We start from the raw sequence: 18,900 nt of genomic DNA, 5'->3' as shown, positions 1-18,900 counted from the left end.
ATGTGTCTGTCCCCGGGAAAATTGCAATATAGATGAAACTGTTTTGCACCTTTTCTGGAATTGTTATTTTGCACAAAAGGTTTTTAGACTAATTGGTTCTTTATTGAAATTCCTAACAGGTCTAAAAGTTTTAAATCATGAAGTTGTTTTATATGGCAAAAGTGATGGAGTTACGAAAGAAAAAGAGAGAATTTTGTGGATTTTTATCAACTGTACAAAAAATGTATTATGGAAAGTTCGTAATATCCTTGTCTTCAAAAGAGATTTTATTTGTGAAAAAGAATGTTTGAAGATGATATACAGTGAAGTTTACTTGTACTATTTAATTGATAAAAAGAGATATGGGCAGAAAAAAGCATTAGCTATGTGGAATTTACATTTATGGAAAACAGTATTTGAAGTATTGTAAAAATTTTCTTGTGATGTATTTAAGTTTTTGAGTTTTTTCAATAAAAATGTAAAAAAAAAAAAAAAATCTGTTCTTATCAGTTTAATATCTGATACGTCCCCTATCTGGGGACCATATATTAAATGGATTTTTGAGAACGGGGGCCGATTTCGAAGCTTGCTTCCGTCGCCCTATGCATTGACCCGATATGGCAGTATCTTCGGGTACAGTGCACCACCCCCTTACAGGGTTAAAAAGAAAGATTCCTACTTTCATTGCTACCTGCTTGCTGGCTAGCCAGCTAGCCAGCCCTGTGGGCCTTGCTGCTGCTGCAGCCAAAAAACAAAAGGTGGTGCTGCTGCTGCTTCTGCTGCTTCTGCTTCTGCTTGTGTCTGGCCCCTGTTGGAGCGTCCAGGCACAGGACTTCTGCTGCTGCTGACTAAATGGCCTCCTTAATTGGATCATTTGAGTAGCCAGCACACCTGTGCAGGTAGGGCATGACATGATAGGCAGCTGCCTTGATAGCGGGTGGGTGCTGAATGTTCCTAATTGACAAAATAAGATTAATGCTTATGAAGAAATATAAAATCTCATCCCTTCCCCAATATCGCGCCACACCCCTACCCCTTAATTCCCTGGTTGAACGTGATGGACATATGTCTTTTTTCGACCGTACTAACTATGTAACTATGTAACATAACATGGGGGGGGGGGGGGGGGGGGGGGTCTCCTGGCTGTTCACACAGGTGTGTCATTGCTGTACATTGACCATGCATTGCTTCTGTGGTATTGCAAAGGCAAAGACAAATGCTTCCAGCCATCCATTGCACTAATGGATTGGTCATCAGCTGGCTGTCTATGTCCCGCATCAATATAGACCAAAGTACAGAGGGTTAGGCTATGCTATTGTGCACCTACCTGATGCATCAGAAGGTGCGAGGCCCTTGCTAAATTCTGTGCACAGACTTTGAGATCTATGCTTTAGACTGTATCTAAACCTGCTCCAACATGGACTGACATTCTGGCCTACTTTCAGCCGATGCGACTTGTCTGTCGCTGAACAGTCGCTTTTTATGTATTCAGCACCTATGTATAATGTTGTAAAAATGCTCTAGAAGCTAAAGTCGCAGAAATGTCACACATATTTGGCCTGCAACTTTCTGTGCGACAAATTCAGACAGGAAAAATCAGTATAAATCCTTAGAAAATTATCCCCCAGTGTCTCCATCTGCTGGCGGTATTGAATAAGCATTGCTGCACTGATGGGGTATGCATTAGACGAAAAAAAAGAAGAAAAAGAAGAATAATACGCCCAGAAAAGAGGCGAAAAGGAGAAAAACGTAAAAAAACGTGAAAAAAAAGTAAGAGGAAGAGAAGGGAAAAAAAGGTGGAAATGGGTTTAAAAGTGATTTCGGCGGAGAAATATATATATATATATATATATATATATATATATATATATATGCGCACACACACACATAGATATAAACGTATTCTCCGTTGAGATATTGCAGCCGCTGCTGTGTCCAGGCCCAGGAGCCTTAGCACTGTGCTGTGATGTCACTCAATACCACTGACATCACTAGGTGTAAACAACATCTCTCCTTTGCTGTGTATGTGACTATGGAGCTGTTTGGTGATGTCGTCTATTACGGCCTTCATAGAAGCAACAGGAGATTGTTGCATCCATCTTGAACCCTCAGAACTACAGTGCTATGATGTCACTCACTTCCACAGGCCTTGCAGAGTGTAAACAACAACAACCCAGCTTTGTTGTGTATGTAACCAAAGGGATTTGTGATGTCACCTAGAACCTTCACAGCAGCGACAGCTTTATGAGGAGCATCAGCACTGCTCTGCCTGAGCAGAACCATCACCGCCATAGGTTGTCAAATAACCCGGATTTAACCCACACAGGTAAGTCCAATGGGGTGCAGGCATGTCCTCTATGCTTACAGCTTCCCGTGGGTGTTGGTTTGATACCGTTTGGGGACAGCCAAGGAGGCATCTGCAGGCAACAAAGGTAGGTGTGTGCTTGTGTGTGTGTTTCCTATGCAGATCCTAAGCCCAGTGTCACATGCAAGTAGGAGGAGTAAGAAGGGTTCCTGGCAAATCCGGGTTATGGATTGCATTTAAAAAGGCCCCGTGGGAGTGCAATGGGCCCCTGTCTTGCTGCTTAGCAATAATGGTATGGGTTTAGGTTCTGCTGTGTGTACTGGTGGTTGACTGCCCCCCAGCCCAGAGTGTGCATGGAAAATTGTCTGGCAGCCTCCCTGACAGCAAGCAGTGATAGTGCCCATGAAGGGGACCTTGTTGGGCCCGCCCCTTTCACGGTTATCGCTTCTCGGCCTTTTGGCTAAGATCAAGTGTAGTATCTGTTCTTATCAGTTTAATATCTGATACGTCCCCTATCTGGGGACCATATATTAAATGGATTTTTGAGAACGGGGGCCGATTTCGAAGCTTGCTTCCGTCGCCCTATGCATTGACCCGATATGGCAGTATCTTCGGGTACAGTGCACCACCCCCTTACAGGGTTAAAAAGAAAGATTCCTACTTTCATTGCTACCTGCTTGCTGGCTAGCCAGCTAGCCAGCCCTGTGGGCCTTGCTGCTGCTGCAGCCAAAAAACAAAAGGTGGTGCTGCTGCTGCTTCTGCTGCTTCTGCTTCTGCTTGTGTCTGGCCCCTGTTGGAGCGTCCAGGCACAGGACTTCTGCTGCTGCTGACTAAATGGCCTCCTTAATTGGATCATTTGAGTAGCCAGCACACCTGTGCAGGTAGGGCATGACATGATAGGCAGCTGCCTTGATAGCGGGTGGGTGCTGAATGTTCCTAATTGACAAAATAAGATTAATGCTTATGAAGAAATATAAAATCTCATCCCTTCCCCAATATCGCGCCACACCCCTACCCCTTAATTCCCTGGTTGAACGTGATGGACATATGTCTTTTTTCGACCGTACTAACTATGTAACTATGTAACATAACATGGGGGGGGGGGGGGGGGGGGTCTCCTGGCTGTTCACACAGGTGTGTCATTGCTGTACATTGACCATGCATTGCTTCTGTGGTATTGCAAAGGCAAAGACAAATGCTTCCAGCCATCCATTGCACTAATGGATTGGTCATCAGCTGGCTGTCTATGTCCCGCATCAATATAGACCAAAGTACAGAGGGTTAGGCTATGCTATTGTGCACCTACCTGATGCATCAGAAGGTGCGAGGCCCTTGCTAAATTCTGTGCACAGACTTTGAGATCTATGCTTTAGACTGTATCTAAACCTGCTCCAACATGGACTGACATTCTGGCCTACTTTCAGCCGATGCGACTTGTCTGTCGCTGAACAGTCGCTTTTTATGTATTCAGCACCTATGTATAATGTTGTAAAAATGCTCTAGAAGCTAAAGTCGCAGAAATGTCACACATATTTGGCCTGCAACTTTCTGTGCGACAAATTCAGACAGGAAAAATCAGTATAAATCCTTAGAAAATTATCCCCCAGTGTCTCCATCTGCTGGCGGTATTGAATAAGCATTGCTGCACTGATGGGGTATGCATTAGACGAAAAAAAAGAAGAAAAAGAAGAATAATACGCCCAGAAAAGAGGCGAAAAGGAGAAAAACGTAAAAAAACGTGAAAAAAAAGTAAGAGGAAGAGAAGGGAAAAAAAGGTGGAAATGGGTTTAAAAGTGATTTCGGCGGAGAAATATATATATATATATATATATATATATATATATATATATGCGCACACACACACATAGATGTAAAACGTATTCTCCGTTGAGATATTGCAGCCGCTGCTGTGTCCAGGCCCAGGAGCCTTAGCACTGTGCTGTGATGTCACTCAATACCACTGACATCACTAGGTGTAAACAACATCTCTCCTTTGCTGTGTATGTGACTATGGAGCTGTTTGGTGATGTCGTCTATTACGGCCTTCATAGAAGCAACAGGAGATTGTTGCATCCATCTTGAACCCTCAGAACTACAGTGCTATGATGTCACTCACTTCCACAGGCCTTGCAGAGTGTAAACAACAACAACCCAGCTTTGTTGTGTATGTAACCAAAGGGATTTGTGATGTCACCTAGAACCTTCACAGCAGCGACAGCTTTATGAGGAGCATCAGCACTGCTCTGCCTGAGCAGAACCATCACCGCCATAGGTTGTCAAATAACCCGGATTTAACCCACACAGGTAAGTCCAATGGGGTGCAGGCATGTCCTCTATGCTTACAGCTTCCCGTGGGTGTTGGTTTGATACCGTTTGGGGACAGCCAAGGAGGCATCTGCAGGCAACAAAGGTAGGTGTGTGCTTGTGTGTGTGTTTCCTATGCAGATCCTAAGCCCAGTGTCACATGCAAGTAGGAGGAGTAAGAAGGGTTCCTGGCAAATCCGGGTTATGGATTGCATTTAAAAAGGCCCCGTGGGAGTGCAATGGGCCCCTGTCTTGCTGCTTAGCAATAATGGTATGGGTTTAGGTTCTGCTGTGTGTACTGGTGGTTGACTGCCCCCCAGCCCAGAGTGTGCATGGAAAATTGTCTGGCAGCCTCCCTGACAGCAAGCAGTGATAGTGCCCATGAAGGGGACCTTGTTGGGCCCGCCCCTTTCACGGTTATCGCTTCTCGGCCTTTTGGCTAAGATCAAGTGTAGTATCTGTTCTTATCAGTTTAATATCTGATACGTCCCCTATCTGGGGACCATATATTAAATGGATTTTTGAGAACGGGGGCCGATTTCGAAGCTTGCTTCCGTCGCCCTATGCATTGACCCGATATGGCAGTATCTTCGGGTACAGTGCACCACCCCCTTACAGGGTTAAAAAGAAAGATTCCTACTTTCATTGCTACCTGCTTGCTGGCTAGCCAGCTAGCCAGCCCTGTGGGCCTTGCTGCTGCTGCAGCCAAAAAACAAAAGGTGGTGCTGCTGCTGCTTCTGCTGCTTCTGCTTCTGCTTGTGTCTGGCCCCTGTTGGAGCGTCCAGGCACAGGACTTCTGCTGCTGCTGACTAAATGGCCTCCTTAATTGGATCATTTGAGTAGCCAGCACACCTGTGCAGGTAGGGCATGACATGATAGGCAGCTGCCTTGATAGCGGGTGGGTGCTGAATGTTCCTAATTGACAAAATAAGATTAATGCTTATGAAGAAATATAAAATCTCATCCCTTCCCCAATATCGCGCCACACCCCTACCCCTTAATTCCCTGGTTGAACGTGATGGACATATGTCTTTTTTCGACCGTACTAACTATGTAACTATGTAACATAACATGGGGGGGGGGGGGGGGGGGGGTCTCCTGGCTGTTCACACAGGTGTGTCATTGCTGTACATTGACCATGCATTGCTTCTGTGGTATTGCAAAGGCAAAGACAAATGCTTCCAGCCATCCATTGCACTAATGGATTGGTCATCAGCTGGCTGTCTATGTCCCGCATCAATATAGACCAAAGTACAGAGGGTTAGGCTATGCTATTGTGCACCTACCTGATGCATCAGAAGGTGCGAGGCCCTTGCTAAATTCTGTGCACAGACTTTGAGATCTATGCTTTAGACTGTATCTAAACCTGCTCCAACATGGACTGACATTCTGGCCTACTTTCAGCCGATGCGACTTGTCTGTCGCTGAACAGTCGCTTTTTATGTATTCAGCACCTATGTATAATGTTGTAAAAATGCTCTAGAAGCTAAAGTCGCAGAAATGTCACACATATTTGTCCTGCAACTTTCTGTGCGACAAATTCAGACAGGAAAAATCAGTATAAATCCTTAGAAAATTATCCCCCAGTGTCTCCATCTGCTGGCGGTATTGAATAAGCATTGCTGCACTGATGGGGTATGCATTAGACGAAAAAAAAGAAGAAAAAGAAGAATAATACGCCCAGAAAAGAGGCGAAAAGGAGAAAAACGTAAAAAAACGTGAAAAAAAAGTAAGAGGAAGAGAAGGGAAAAAAAGGTGGAAATGGGTTTAAAAGTGATTTCGGCGGAGAAATATATATATATATATATATATATATATATATATATATATGCGCACACACACACATAGATATAAACGTATTCTCCGTTGAGATATTGCAGCCGCTGCTGTGTCCAGGCCCAGGAGCCTTAGCACTGTGCTGTGATGTCACTCAATACCACTGACATCACTAGGTGTAAACAACATCTCTCCTTTGCTGTGTATGTGACTATGGAGCTGTTTGGTGATGTCGTCTATTACGGCCTTCATAGAAGCAACAGGAGATTGTTGCATCCATCTTGAACCCTCAGAACTACAGTGCTATGATGTCACTCACTTCCACAGGCCTTGCAGAGTGTAAACAACAACAACCCAGCTTTGTTGTGTATGTAACCAAAGGGATTTGTGATGTCACCTAGAACCTTCACAGCAGCGACAGCTTTATGAGGAGCATCAGCACTGCTCTGCCTGAGCAGAACCATCACCGCCATAGGTTGTCAAATAACCCGGATTTAACCCACACAGGTAAGTCCAATGGGGTGCAGGCATGTCCTCTATGCTTACAGCTTCCCGTGGGTGTTGGTTTGATACCGTTTGGGGACAGCCAAGGAGGCATCTGCAGGCAACAAAGGTAGGTGTGTGCTTGTGTGTGTGTTTCCTATGCAGATCCTAAGCCCAGTGTCACATGCAAGTAGGAGGAGTAAGAAGGGTTCCTGGCAAATCCGGGTTATGGATTGCATTTAAAAAGGCCCCGTGGGAGTGCAATGGGCCCCTGTCTTGCTGCTTAGCAATAATGGTATGGGTTTAGGTTCTGCTGTGTGTACTGGTGGTTGACTGCCCCCCAGCCCAGAGTGTGCATGGAAAATTGTCTGGCAGCCTCCCTGACAGCAAGCAGTGATAGTGCCCATGAAGGGGACCTTGTTGGGCCCGCCCCTTTCACGGTTATCGCTTCTCGGCCTTTTGGCTAAGATCAAGTGTAGTATCTGTTCTTATCAGTTTAATATCTGATACGTCCCCTATCTGGGGACCATATATTAAATGGATTTTTGAGAACGGGGGCCGATTTCGAAGCTTGCTTCCGTCGCCCTATGCATTGACCCGATATGGCAGTATCTTCGGGTACAGTGCACCACCCCCTTACAGGGTTAAAAAGAAAGATTCCTACTTTCATTGCTACCTGCTTGCTGGCTAGCCAGCTAGCCAGCCCTGTGGGCCTTGCTGCTGCTGCAGCCAAAAAACAAAAGGTGGTGCTGCTGCTGCTTCTGCTGCTTCTGCTTCTGCTTGTGTCTGGCCCCTGTTGGAGCGTCCAGGCACAGGACTTCTGCTGCTGCTGACTAAATGGCCTCCTTAATTGGATCATTTGAGTAGCCAGCACACCTGTGCAGGTAGGGCATGACATGATAGGCAGCTGCCTTGATAGCGGGTGGGTGCTGAATGTTCCTAATTGACAAAATAAGATTAATGCTTATGAAGAAATATAAAATCTCATCCCTTCCCCAATATCGCGCCACACCCCTACCCCTTAATTCCCTGGTTGAACGTGATGGACATATGTCTTTTTTCGACCGTACTAACTATGTAACTATGTAACATAACATGGGGGGGGGGGGGGGTCTCCTGGCTGTTCACACAGGTGTGTCATTGCTGTACATTGACCATGCATTGCTTCTGTGGTATTGCAAAGGCAAAGACAAATGCTTCCAGCCATCCATTGCACTAATGGATTGGTCATCAGCTGGCTGTCTATGTCCCGCATCAATATAGACCAAAGTACAGAGGGTTAGGCTATGCTATTGTGCACCTACCTGATGCATCAGAAGGTGCGAGGCCCTTGCTAAATTCTGTGCACAGACTTTGAGATCTATGCTTTAGACTGTATCTAAACCTGCTCCAACATGGACTGACATTCTGGCCTACTTTCAGCCGATGCGACTTGTCTGTCGCTGAACAGTCGCTTTTTATGTATTCAGCACCTATGTATAATGTTGTAAAAATGCTCTAGAAGCTAAAGTCGCAGAAATGTCACACATATTTGGCCTGCAACTTTCTGTGCGACAAATTCAGACAGGAAAAATCAGTATAAATCCTTAGAAAATTATCCCCCAGTGTCTCCATCTGCTGGCGGTATTGAATAAGCATTGCTGCACTGATGGGGTATGCATTAGACGAAAAAAAAGAAGAAAAAGAAGAATAATACGCCCAGAAAAGAAGGCGAAAAGGAGAAAAACGTAAAAAAAACGTGAAAAAAAAGTAAGAGGAAGAGAAGGGAAAAAAAGGTGGAAATGGGTTTAAAAGTGATTTCGGCGGAGAAATATATATATATATATATATATATATATATATATATATATATATATATGCGCACACACACACATAGATATAAACGTATTCTCCGTTGAGATATTGCAGCCGCTGCTGTGTCCAGGCCCAGGAGCCTTAGCACTGTGCTGTGATGTCACTCAATACCACTGACATCACTAGGTGTAAACAACATCTCTCCTTTGCTGTGTATGTGACTATGGAGCTGTTTGGTGATGTCGTCTATTACGGCCTTCATAGAAGCAACAGGAGATTGTTGCATCCATCTTGAACCCTCAGAACTACAGTGCTATGATGTCACTCACTTCCACAGGCCTTGCAGAGTGTAAACAACAACAACCCAGCTTTGTTGTGTATGTAACCAAAGGGATTTGTGATGTCACCTAGAACCTTCACAGCAGCGACAGCTTTATGAGGAGCATCAGCACTGCTCTGCCTGAGCAGAACCATCACCGCCATAGGTTGTCAAATAACCCGGATTTAACCCACACAGGTAAGTCCAATGGGGTGCAGGCATGTCCTCTATGCTTACAGCTTCCCGTGGGTGTTGGTTTGATACCGTTTGGGGACAGCCAAGGAGGCATCTGCAGGCAACAAAGGTAGGTGTGTGCTTGTGTGTGTGTTTCCTATGCAGATCCTAAGCCCAGTGTCACATGCAAGTAGGAGGAGTAAGAAGGGTTCCTGGCAAATCCGGGTTATGGATTGCATTTAAAAAGGCCCCGTGGGAGTGCAATGGGCCCCTGTCTTGCTGCTTAGCAATAATGGTATGGGTTTAGGTTCTGCTGTGTGTACTGGTGGTTGACTGCCCCCCAGCCCAGAGTGTGCATGGAAAATTGTCTGGCAGCCTCCCTGACAGCAAGCAGTGATAGTGCCCATGAAGGGGACCTTGTTGGGCCCGCCCCCTTTCACGGTTATCGCTTCTCGGCCTTTTGGCTAAGATCAAGTGTAGTATCTGTTCTTATCAGTTTAATATCTGATACGTCCCCTATCTGGGGACCATATATTAAATGGATTTTTGAGAACGGGGGCCGATTTCGAAGCTTGCTTCCGTCGCCCTATGCATTGACCCGATATGGCAGTATCTTCGGGTACAGTGCACCACCCCCTTACAGGGTTAAAAAGAAAGATTCCTACTTTCATTGCTACCTGCTTGCTGGCTAGCCAGCTAGCCAGCCCTGTGGGCCTTGCTGCTGCTGCAGCCAAAAAACAAAAGGTGGTGCTGCTGCTGCTTCTGCTGCTTCTGCTTCTGCTTGTGTCTGGCCCCTGTTGGAGCGTCAAGGCACAGGACTTCTGCTGCTGCTGACTAAATGGCCTCCTTAATTGGATCATTTGAGTAGCCAGCACACCTGTGCAGGTAGGGCATGACATGATAGGCAGCTGCCTTGATAGCGGGTGGGTGCTGAATGTTCCTAATTGACAAAATAAGATTAATGCTTATGAAGAAATATAAAATCTCATCCCTTCCCCAATATCGCGCCACACCCCTACCCCTTAATTCCCTGGTTGAACGTGATGGACATATGTCCTTTTTTCGACCGTACTAACTATGTAACTATGTAACATAACATGGGGGGGGGGGGGGGGGGTCTCCTGGCTGTTCACACAGGTGTGTCATTGCTGTACATTGACCATGCATTGCTTCTGTGGTATTGCAAAGGCAAAGACAAATGCTTCCAGCCATCCATTGCACTAATGGATTGGTCATCAGCTGGCTGTCTATGTCCCGCATCAATATAGACCAAAGTACAGAGGGTTAGGCTATGCTATTGTGCACCTACCTGATGCATCAGAAGGTGCGAGGCCCTTGCTAAATTCTGTGCACAGACTTTGAGATCTATGCTTTAGACTGTATCTAAACCTGCTCCAACATGGACTGACATTCTGGCCTACTTTCAGCCGATGCGACTTGTCTGTCGCTGAACAGTCGCTTTTTATGTATTCAGCACCTATGTATAATGTTGTAAAAATGCTCTAGAAGCTAAAGTCGCAGAAATGTCACACATATTTGGCCTGCAACTTTCTGTGCGACAAATTCAGACAGGAAAAATCAGTATAAATCCTTAGAAAATTATCCCCCAGTGTCTCCATCTGCTGGTGGTATTGAATAAGCATTGCTGCACTGATGGGGTATGCATTAGACGAAAAAAAAGAAGAAAAAGAAGAATAATACGCCCAGAAAAGAGGCGAAAAGGAGAAAAACGTAAAAAAAACGTGAAAAAAAAGTAAGAGGAAGAGAAGGGAAAAAAAGGTGGAAATGGGTTTAAAAGTGATTTCGGCGGAGAAATATATATATATATATATATATATATATATATAAATATATATATATATATATATGCGCACACACACACATAGATATAAACGTATTCTCCGTTGAGATATTGCAGCCGCTGCTGTGTCCAGGCCCAGGAGCCTTAGCACTGTGCTGTGATGTCACTCAATACCACTGACATCACTAGGTGTAAACAACATCTCTCCTTTGCTGTGTATGTGACTATGGAGCTGTTTGGTGATGTCGTCTATTACGGCCTTCATAGAAGCAACAGGAGATTGTTGCATCCATCTTGAACCCTCAGAACTACAGTGCTATGATGTCACTCACTTCCACAGGCCTTGCAGAGTGTAAACAACAACAACCCAGCTTTGTTGTGTATGTAACCAAAGGGATTTGTGATGTCACCTAGAACCTTCACAGCAGCGACAGCTTTATGAGGAGCATCAGCACTGCTCTGCCTGAGCAGAACCATCACCGCCATAGGTTGTCAAATAACCCGGATTTAACCCACACAGGTAAGTCCAATGGGGTGCAGGCATGTCCTCTATGCTTACAGCTTCCCGTGGGGTGTTGGTTTGATACCGTTTGGGGACAGCCAAGGAGGCATCTGCAGGCAACAAAGGTAGGTGTGTGCTTGTGTGTGTGTTTCCTATGCAGATCCTAAGCCCAGTGTCACATGCAAGTAGGAGGAGTAAGAAGGGTTCCTGGCAAATCCGGGTTATGGATTGCATTTAAAAAGGCCCCGTGGGAGTGCAATGGGCCCCTGTCTTGCTGCTTAGCAATAATGGTATGGGTTTAGGTTCTGCTGTGTGTACTGGTGGTTGACTGCCCCCCAGCCCAGAGTGTGCATGGAAAATTGTCTGGCAGCCTCCCTGACAGCAAGCAGTGATAGTGCCCATGAAGGGGGACCTTGTTGGGCCCGCCCCTTTCACGGTTATCGCTTCTCGGCCTTTTGGCTAAGATCAAGTGTAGTATCTGTTCTTATCAGTTTAATATCTGATACGTCCCCTATCTGGGGACCATATATTAAATGGATTTTTGAGAACGGGGGCCGATTTCGAAGCTTGCTTCCGTCGCCTTATGCATTGACCCGATATGGCAGTATCTTCGGGTACAGTGCACCACCCCCTTACAGGGTTAAAAAGAAAGATTCCTACTTTCATTGCTACCTGCTTGCTGGCTAGCCAGCTAGCCAGCCCTGTGGGCCTTGCTGCTGCTGCAGCCAAAAAACAAAAGGTGGTGCTGCTGCTGCTTCTGCTGCTTCTGCTTCTGCTTGTGTCTGGCCCCTGTTGGAGCGTCCAGGCACAGGACTTCTGCTGCTGCTGACTAAATGGCCTCCTTAATTGGATCATTTGAGTAGCCAGCACACCTGTGCAGGTAGGGCATGACATGATAGGCAGCTGCCTTGATAGCGGGTGGGTGCTGAATGTTCCTAATTGACAAAATAAGATTAATGCTTATGAAGAAATATAAAATCTCATCCCTTCCCCAATATCGCGCCACACCCCTACCCCTTAATTCCCTGGTTGAACGTGATGGACATATGTCTTTTTTCGACCGTACTAACTATGTAACTATGTAACATAACATGGGGGGGGGGGGGGGGGGGTCTCCTGGCTGTTCACACAGGTGTGTCATTGCTGTACATTGACCATGCATTGCTTCTGTGGTATTGCAAAGGCAAAGACAAATGCTTCCAACCATCCATTGCACTAATGGATTGGTCATCAGCTGGCTGTCTATGTCCCGCATCAATATAGACCAAAGTACAGAGGGTTAGGCTATGCTATTGTGCACCTACCTGATGCATCAGAAGGTGCGAGGCCCTTGCTAAATTCTGTGCACAGACTTTGAGATCTATGCTTTAGACTGTATCTAAACCTGCTCCAACATGGACTGACATTCTGGCCTACTTTCAGCCGATGCGACTTGTCTGTCGCTGAACAGTCGCTTTTTATGTATTCAGCACCTATGTATAATGTTGTAAAAATGCTCTAGAAGCTAAAGTCGCAGAAATGTCACACATATTTGGCCTGCAACTTTCTGTGCGACAAATTCAGACAGGAAAAATCAGTATAAATCCTTAGAAAATTATCCCCCAGTGTCTCCATCTGCTGGCGGTATTGAATAAGCATTGCTGCACTGATGGGGTATGCATTAGACGAAAAAAAAGAAGAAAAAGAAGAATAATACGCCCAGAAAAGAGGCGAAAAGGAGAAAAACGTAAAAAAACGTGAAAAAAAAGTAAGAGGAAGAGAAGGGAAAAAAAGGTGGAAATGGGTTTAAAAGTGATTTCGGCGGAGAAATATATATATATATATATATATATATATATATATATATATATGCGCACACACACACATAGATATAAACGTATTCTCCGTTGAGATATTGCAGCCGCTGCTGTGTCCAGGCCCAGGAGCCTTAGCACTGTGCTGTGATGTCACTCAATACCACTGACATCACTAGGTGTAAACAACATCTCTCCTTTGCTGTGTATGTGACTATGGAGCTGTTTGGTGATGTCGTCTATTACGGCCTTCATAGAAGCAACAGGAGATTGTTGCATCCATCTTGAACCCTCAGAACTACAGTGCTATGATGTCACTCACTTCCACAGGCCTTGCAGAGTGTAAACAACAACAACCCAGCTTTGTTGTGTATGTAACCAAAGGGATTTGTGATGTCACCTAGAACCTTCACAGCAGCGACAGCTTTATGAGGAGCATCAGCACTGCTCTGCCTGAGCAGAACCATCACCGCCATAGGTTGTCAAATAACCCGGATTTAACCCACACAGGTAAGTCCAATGGGGTGCAGGCATGTCCTCTATGCTTACAGCTTCCCGTGGGTGTTGGTTTGATACCGTTTGGGGACAGCCAAGGAGGCATCTGCAGGCAACAAAGGTAGGTGTGTGCTTGTGTGTGTGTTTCCTATGCAGATCCTAAGCCCAGTGTCACATGCAAGTAGGAGGAGTAAGAAGGGTTCCTGGCAAATCCGGGTTATGGATTGCATTTAAAAAGGCCCCGTGGGAGTGCAATGGGCCCCTGTCTTGCTGCTTAGCAATAATGGTATGGGTTTAGGTTCTGCTGTGTGTACTGGTGGTTGACTGCCCCCCAGCCCAGAGTGTGCATGGAAAATTGTCTGGCAGCCTCCCTGACAGCAAGCAGTGATAGTGCCCATGAAGGGGACCTTGTTGGGCCCGCCCCTTTCACGGTTATCGCTTCTCGGCCTTTTGGCTAAGATCAAGTGTAGTATCTGTTCTTATCAGTTTAATATCTGATACGTCCCCTATCTGGGGACCATATATTAAATGGATTTTTGAGAACGGGGGCCGATTTCGAAGCTTGCTTCCGTCGCCCTATGCATTGACCCGATATGGCAGTATCTTCGGGTACAGTGCACCACCCCCTTACAGGGTTAAAAAGAAAGATTCCTACTTTCATTGCTACCTGCTTGCTGGCTAGCCAGCTAGCCAGCCCTGTGGGCCTTGCTGCTGCTGCAGCCAAAAAACAAAAGGTGGTGCTGCTGCTGCTTCTGCTGCTTCTGCTTCTGCTTGTGTCTGGCCCCTGTTGGAGCGTCCAGGCACAGGACTTCTGCTGCTGCTGACTAAATGGCCTCCTTAATTGGATCATTTGAGTAGCCAGCACACCTGTGCAGGTAGGGCATGACATGATAGGCAGCTGCCTTGATAGCGGGTGGGTGCTGAATGTTCCTAATTGACAAAATAAGATTAATGCTTATGAAGAAATATAAAATCTCATCCCTTCCCCAATATCGCGCCACACCCCTACCCCTTAATTCCCTGGTTGAACGTGATGGACATATGTCTTTTTTCGACCGTACTAACTATGTAACTATGTAACATAACATGGGGGGGGGGGTCTCCTGGCTGTTCACACAGGTGTGTCATTGCTGTACATTGACCATGCATTGCTTCTGTGGTATTGCAAAGGCAAAGACAAATGCTTCCAGCCATCCATTGCACTAATGGATTGGTCATCAGCTGGCTGTCTATGTCCCGCATCAATATAGACCAAAGTACAGAGGGTTAGGCTATGCTATTGTGCACCTACCTGATGCATCAGAAGGTGCGAGGCCCTTGCTAAATTCTGTGCACAGACTTTGAGATCTATGCTTTAGACTGTATCTAAACCTGCTCCAACATGGACTGACATTCTGGCCTACTTTCAGCCGATGCGACTTGTCTGTCGCTGAACAGTCGCTTTTTATGTATTCAGCACCTATGTATAATGTTGTAAAAATGCTCTAGAAGCTAAAGTCGCAGAAATGTCACACATATTTGGCCTGCAACTTTCTGTGCGACAAATTCAGACAGGAAAAATCAGTATAAATCCTTAGAAAATTATCCCCCAGTGTCTCCATCTGCTGGCGGTATTGAATAAGCATTGCTGCACTGATGGGGTATGCATTAGACGAAAAAAAAGAAGAAAAAGAAGAATAATACGCCCAGAAAAGAGGCGAAAAGGAGAAAAACGTAAAAAAACGTGAAAAAAAAGTAAGAGGAAGAGAAGGGAAAAAAAGGTGGAAATGGGTTTAAAAGTGATTTCGGCGGAGAAATATATATATATATATATATATATATATATATATATATATGCGCACACACACACATAGATATAAACGTATTCTCCGTTGAGATATTGCAGCCGCTGCTGTGTCCAGGCCCAGGAGCCTTAGCACTGTGCTGTGATGTCACTCAATACCACTGACATCACTAGGTGTAAACAACATCTCTCCTTTGCTGTGTATGTGACTATGGAGCTGTTTGGTGATGTCGTCTATTACGGCCTTCATAGAAGCAACAGGAGATTGTTGCATCCATCTAGAACCCTCAGAACTACAGTGCTATGATGTCACTCACTTCCACAGGCCTTGCAGAGTGTAAACAACAACAACCCAGCTTTGTTGTGTATGTAACCAAAGGGATTTGTGATGTCACCTAGAACCTTCACAGCAGCGACAGCTTTATGAGGAGCATCAGCACTGCTCTGCCTGAGCAGAACCATCACCGCCATAGGTTGTCAAATAACCCGGATTTAACCCACACAGGTAAGTCCAATGGGGTGCAGGCATGTCCTCTATGCTTACAGCTTCCCGTGGGTGTTGGTTTGATACCGTTTGGGGACAGCCAAGGAGGCATCTGCAGGCAACAAAGGTAGGTGTGTGCTTGTGTGTGTGTTTCCTATGCAGATCCTAAGCCCAGTGTCACATGCAAGTAGGAGGAGTAAGAAGGGTTCCTGGCAAATCCGGGTTATGGATTGCATTTAAAAAGGCCCCGTGGGAGTGCAATGGGCCCCTGTCTTGCTGCTTAGCAATAATGGTATGGGTTTAGGTTCTGCTGTGTGTACTGGTGGTTGACTGCCCCCCAGCCCAGAGTGTGCATGGAAAATTGTCTGGCAGCCTCCCTGACAGCAAGCAGTGATAGTGCCCATGAAGGGGACCTTGTTGGGCCCGCCCCTTTCACGGTTATCGCTTCTCGGCCTTTTGGCTAAGATCAAGTGTAGTATCTGTTCTTATCAGTTTAATATCTGATACGTCCCCTATCTGGGGACCATATATTAAATGGATTTTTGAGAACGGGGGCCGATTTCGAAGCTTGCTTCCGTCGCCCTATGCATTGACCCGATATGGCAGTATCTTCGGGTACAGTGCACCACCCCCTTACAGGGTTAAAAAGAAAGATTCCTACTTTCATTGCTACCTGCTTGCTGGCTAGCCAGCTAGCCAGCCCTGTGGGCCTTGCTGCTGCTGCAGCCAAAAAACAAAAGGTGGTGCTGCTGCTGCTTCTGCTGCTTCTGCTTCTGCTTGTGTCTGGCCCCTGTTGGAGCGTCCAGGCACAGGACTTCTGCTGCTGCTGACTAAATGGCCTCCTTAATTGGATCATTTGAGTAGCCAGCACACCTGTGCAGGTAGGGCATGACATGATAGGCAGCTGCCTTGATAGCGGGTGGGTGCTGAATGTTCCTAATTGACAAAATAAGATTAATGCTTATGAAGAAATATAAAATCTCATCCCTTCCCCAATATCGCGCCACACCCCTACCCCTTAATTCCCTGGTTGAACGTGATGGACATATGTCTTTTTTCGACCGTACTAACTATGTAACTATGTAACATAACATGGGGGGGGGTCTCCTGGCTGTTCACACAGGTGTGTCATTGCTGTACATTGACCATGCATTGCTTCTGTGGTATTGCAAAGGCAAAGACAAATGCTTCCAGCCATCCATTGCACTAATGGATTGGTCATCAGCTGGCTGTCTATGTCCCGCATCAATATAGACCAAAGTACAGAGGGTTAGGCTATGCTATTGTGCACCTACCTGATGCATCAGAAGGTGCGAGGCCCTTGCTAAATTCTGTGCACAGACTTTGAGATCTATGCTTTAGACTGTATCTAAACCTGCTCCAACATGGACTGACATTCTGGCCTACTTTCAGCCGATGCGACTTGTCTGTCGCTGAACAGTCGCTTTTTATGTATTCAGCACCTATGTATAATGTTGTAAAAATGCTCTAGAAGCTAAAGTCGCAGAAATGTCACACATATTTGGCCTGCAACTTTCTGTGCGACAAATTCAGACAGGAAAAATCAGTATAAATCCTTAGAAAATTATCCCCCAGTGTCTCCATCTGCTGGCGGTATTGAATAAGCATTGCTGCACTGATGGGGTATGCATTAGACGAAAAAAAAGAAGAAAAAGAAGAATAATACGCCCAGAAAAGAGGCGAAAAGGAGAAAAACGTAAAAAAACGTGAAAAAAAAGTAAGAGGAAGAGAAGGGAAAAAAAGGTGGAAATGGGTTTAAAAGTGATTTCGGCGGAGAAATATATATATATATATATATATATATATATATATATATATATATATGCGCACACACACACATAGATATAAACGTATTCTCCGTTGAGATATTGCAGCCGCTGCTGTGTCCAGGCCCAGGAGCCTTAGCACTGTGCTGTGATGTCACTCAATACCACTGACATCACTAGGTGTAAACAACATCTCTCCTTTGCTGTGTATGTGACTATAAAGCTGTTTGGTGATGTCGTCTATTACGGCCTTCATAGAAGCAACAGGAGATTGTTGCATCCATCTTGAACCCTCAGAACTACAGTGCTATGATGTCACTCACTTCCACAGGCCTTGCAGAGTGTAAACAACAACAACCCAGCTTTGTTGTGTATGTAACCAAAGGGATTTGTGATGTCACCTAGAACCTTCACAGCAGCGACAGCTTTATGAGGAGCATCAGCACTGCTCTGCCTGAGCAGAACCATCACCGCCATAGGTTGTCAAATAACCCGGATTTAACCCACACAGGTAAGTCCAATGGGGTGCAGGCATGTCCTCTATGCTTACAGCTTCCCGTGGGTGTTGGTTTGATACCGTTTGGGGACAGCCAAGGAGGCATCTGCAGGCAACAAAGGTAGGTGTGTGCTTGTGTGTGTGTTTCCTATGCAGATCCTAAGCCCAGTGTCACATGCAAGTAGGAGGAGTAAGAAGGGTTCCTGGCAAATCCGGGTTATGGATTGCATTTAAAAAGGCCCCGTGGGAGTGCAATGGGCCCCTGTCTTGCTGCTTAGCAATAATGGTATGGGTTTAGGTTCTGCTGTGTGTACTGGTGGTTGACTGCCCCCCAGCCCAGAGTGTGCATGGAAAATTGTCTGGCAGCCTCCCTGACAGCAAGCAGTGATAGTGCCCATGAAGGGGACCTTGTTGGGCCCGCCCCTTTCACGGTTATCGCTTCTCGGCCTTTTGGCTAAGATCAAGTGTAGTATCTGTTCTTATCAGTTTAATATCTGATACGTCCCCTATCTGGGGACCATATATTAAATGGATTTTTGAGAACGGGGGCCGATTTCGAAGCTTGCTTCCGTCGCCCTATGCATTGACCCGATATGGCAGTATCTTCGGGTACAGTGCACCACCC

The 18,900-nt window shown here is 45.7% G+C and overlaps 9 non-coding genes across 9 annotated transcripts; all 9 read left to right on the top strand.

Moving 5' to 3' along the window:
• The first annotated feature begins 428 nt into the window (after positions 1 to 428).
• On the top strand, positions 429 to 628 carry LOC130312920 (U2 spliceosomal RNA). Its single transcript, XR_008860978.1, has one exon. It is a non-coding gene; the product is annotated as a U2 spliceosomal RNA (small nuclear RNA).
• Positions 629 to 2,724: 2,096 nt separating this feature from the next.
• LOC130312904 (U2 spliceosomal RNA) lies at positions 2,725 to 2,915 on the top strand. Its single transcript, XR_008860962.1, has one exon. It is a non-coding gene; the product is annotated as a U2 spliceosomal RNA (small nuclear RNA).
• A 2,092-nt stretch (positions 2,916 to 5,007) lies between these two features.
• LOC130312903 (U2 spliceosomal RNA) lies at positions 5,008 to 5,198 on the top strand. Its single transcript, XR_008860961.1, has one exon. It is a non-coding gene; the product is annotated as a U2 spliceosomal RNA (small nuclear RNA).
• A 2,092-nt stretch (positions 5,199 to 7,290) lies between these two features.
• On the top strand, positions 7,291 to 7,481 carry LOC130312902 (U2 spliceosomal RNA). The gene has a single exon (XR_008860960.1). It is a non-coding gene; the product is annotated as a U2 spliceosomal RNA (small nuclear RNA).
• A 2,097-nt stretch (positions 7,482 to 9,578) lies between these two features.
• LOC130312901 (U2 spliceosomal RNA) lies at positions 9,579 to 9,769 on the top strand. The gene has a single exon (XR_008860959.1). It is a non-coding gene; the product is annotated as a U2 spliceosomal RNA (small nuclear RNA).
• Positions 9,770 to 11,876: 2,107 nt separating this feature from the next.
• On the top strand, positions 11,877 to 12,067 carry LOC130312918 (U2 spliceosomal RNA). Its single transcript, XR_008860976.1, has one exon. It is a non-coding gene; the product is annotated as a U2 spliceosomal RNA (small nuclear RNA).
• A 2,092-nt stretch (positions 12,068 to 14,159) lies between these two features.
• LOC130312900 (U2 spliceosomal RNA) lies at positions 14,160 to 14,350 on the top strand. The gene has a single exon (XR_008860958.1). It is a non-coding gene; the product is annotated as a U2 spliceosomal RNA (small nuclear RNA).
• A 2,082-nt stretch (positions 14,351 to 16,432) lies between these two features.
• On the top strand, positions 16,433 to 16,623 carry LOC130312898 (U2 spliceosomal RNA). The gene has a single exon (XR_008860957.1). It is a non-coding gene; the product is annotated as a U2 spliceosomal RNA (small nuclear RNA).
• A 2,086-nt stretch (positions 16,624 to 18,709) lies between these two features.
• Positions 18,710 to 18,900, top strand: LOC130312897 (U2 spliceosomal RNA). Its single transcript, XR_008860956.1, has one exon. It is a non-coding gene; the product is annotated as a U2 spliceosomal RNA (small nuclear RNA).

This window comes from Hyla sarda, unplaced genomic scaffold, assembly GCF_029499605.1.
Source record: "Hyla sarda isolate aHylSar1 unplaced genomic scaffold, aHylSar1.hap1 scaffold_1738, whole genome shotgun sequence".
Lineage (NCBI taxonomy): Eukaryota > Metazoa > Chordata > Amphibia > Anura > Hylidae > Hyla > Hyla sarda.
The sequence above is the reverse complement of the archived record's forward strand: the minus strand, read 5'-3'. Positions and strand labels throughout refer to the sequence as shown.